Source organism: Magnolia sinica, chromosome 11 (assembly GCF_029962835.1).
Source record: "Magnolia sinica isolate HGM2019 chromosome 11, MsV1, whole genome shotgun sequence".
NCBI classification, from domain to species: domain Eukaryota; kingdom Viridiplantae; phylum Streptophyta; class Magnoliopsida; order Magnoliales; family Magnoliaceae; genus Magnolia; species Magnolia sinica.
The window spans coordinates 83,961,659-83,964,185 of NC_080583.1; the positions used below are offsets into that span (position 1 = coordinate 83,961,659).

Consider the following 2,527-nt stretch of genomic DNA (forward strand, 5'->3'; position numbering starts at 1 on the left):
AAGGTTAGGATCATCTGATCAGTGTGAATTGTGGGGTCCATGGGGCCCAAGATTTAGAAGGCCTGTATTGGTGAACATGTGTGCCATGTATGTGGTGGATGAGTTGTTGTAACTTGGGTAAATAGTAGTAACATGTGCCGCTGTCTAGTCCTTGTGCATTAGTTTCTAATCCTCTGCAATAAGAATTTCTGCATCCACTCTATAATTAACCAACTAAAACTAGATATGTAGTTGTTAAAGTTCATGACTCTTGGGCAGCATTCAAGGAGTATTTCAGAAGACATGTAATTGATGTTAAAGGATGCAGTTCATTCTCTCAGCAACTTTATATTTCTTTGATCTGTTCATGCAGGGTGGGGAAAAACGGTTGTTGGCATTTACAAAGAGAGGAATGACAGTTCATTTGGTGAGTTCTTATCCTCTCTATCAGTCTCTTGCTGTGGACTGTGCTTTAGATATGAGGTGTTCATGCACTCACCAAACTAGGACCGTGCTTTGTTAGGTGCAGCATTCTATTGTAGATATCTATATGCCACTAGCATATAGATTTCTTGCTGGAACAAAAGAAGAAATCTATATGCTAGTTGATTTCCTGAATGTTTTATTTTTGAGGTATCATGTGATGCTTTGATTGAAAGGCTTGACTTGTTTTTGTTTGACCTTGTAATGGTACTGGTGGGCCCACCTCTTGATCTGATATTACCCATCACGGGCTGGGCCATGCTAATTTTTTTTTGGAGAAATTTACAAAGAACTACCTAATTAACTTCCCTAAACAAATGATTTATATTTTTTAACCCTCTATTTTTAGGATATTGATTGAGGGATTAGGAGATTCAATCTGTAAGAATTTTGGAGAATCGATCTTCCCTCCAAGGGAGGGCCTCTTAAAACAATAGTTTGGATCTTTCAACCATGACTCCAGTTAAACAAACTGCAGCACCTGGACACTTACACCCTCCTGTTTTATTTTTAACGCAAGTATATACTTCAAATGCATTTAGAGATTTAAGCAAGCAAATTCTAACATGTAATTATCAAGTGTTTAATCACATATTGATTTTCAGTCTCTTTGTTTCACTTGATAAGCCGCTGACTACGTAGATCTGTGAAGCAACTGGATAGATAAAGAGAATGGTGGCATAGGAATCAATTACTTTTTATGGTTTTTCCTCGCTTCCTTTTGTAATGAAGGGTGGCTCAGGAGAAATAGACAGTCTGATCAGATGATTGTGGTAAGAATTAAGGATAATCTTATCCTCTCGGTGATCAACCACAAAGCTTTGAAAGGCCTTTCCCTGGCATCTCTATGTGGCACATGGAATGAGATTTTGCTGTCCAAGCCATGTCTCTTGGAAATGTTCCTAAATATCCATCATTGTTTTGCCTGGGACGACATGCAACATTATAGGTGATCCTCTAGTTTTTGTTGTTGAATAGTCACTCTTTTGTGTGTTTAGTTTTTGAATCTTTATGTTGTTTTTTGGCTAATCAAATTACTCACGGTCTTTGTTTTGATTTTCATAGTTACAATGCAAGCCCAAAAAGCTCTGCCTGATATGCAATGCAAAGACAGGTTCCTCTTTCAAAGTGTTATTACAAGTCATGGTGTAACCACAAAGGACCATGTGTTTTCTCCAGGAGTAGAGCACATCATGGAGGATTTTTATTATTATTATTATTGTATTCATGCAATTATAAACTTCATTGTTGTAAATATATATGATTTTTATTATAAAGTTGTAAGCAATTTGTTCAATATTATTTTTTAATTGTATATAATATTCTTTGGTTTTTAAATATAAAAACAGATGTACAGCTTTTGTTGGCCATTCAAAATAATGAAAAATACTGGTCCAAAATTTTTTAATTTGAACGTTAAGAACGGTTTAAAACCGTTGCTAAAATTTTGTTCCTAAAATTTGAAATTGAACGTTTGCAACCTTACGAACGGTTTGAAACCGTTCCTAAGAATCTGTTCTCAAATTTTGAAATGGTACTTCAAACGGTATTGAACCATTCCAGATTATATGTGACGCCTATTTTAGGAACGGTTTAAAACCGTTCCTAAATGGCGTTTTTGACAATAACCCTCTCCACGGCACCCGTGTCATGCGGACTTCCATGGTAATATTTTAATCGTTCATGAGGTAACATATATCTATTCTATGAGCTTAACCAAAGTCTAGATGTAGATGTTGTTCGGAATCTTATTCTAGGTGCTTGTGTCTGACCATGAACAGGTTTCCTATAGAGGAAGAAACAGGAATCTACATCTCTTCATGCCTGACCATGGATTGGAAAGATGTAATCTATATGCTTTAAGGGATTATACATTCTGTGTACCCGACCAAGGATATAGTTTGTGATTTATTTAATTTATATCAATTTGAATAGGGTAAATCAACAGATAAAACAAGGATTAGGATAATTAGGGTTGGATTCGAAAGTCTTAGTCTTCTCCTTGATTGAATTTTCCTCATTATTCTTGATTATTTTCCGTATATTTGTGTTAGTAGTCTGCTCA

At 35.7% G+C, this 2,527-nt stretch overlaps 1 long non-coding RNA gene across 1 annotated transcript; it reads left to right on the forward strand.

The window, feature by feature from the left end:
* Window positions 1–203: 203 nt before the first annotated feature.
* On the forward strand, window positions 204–1,808 carry LOC131218481 (uncharacterized). Its single transcript, XR_009157763.1, has 2 exons — window positions 204–406; window positions 1,528–1,808. It is a non-coding gene; the product is annotated as an uncharacterized LOC131218481 (long non-coding RNA).
* Window positions 1,809–2,527: the final 719 nt, after the last annotated feature.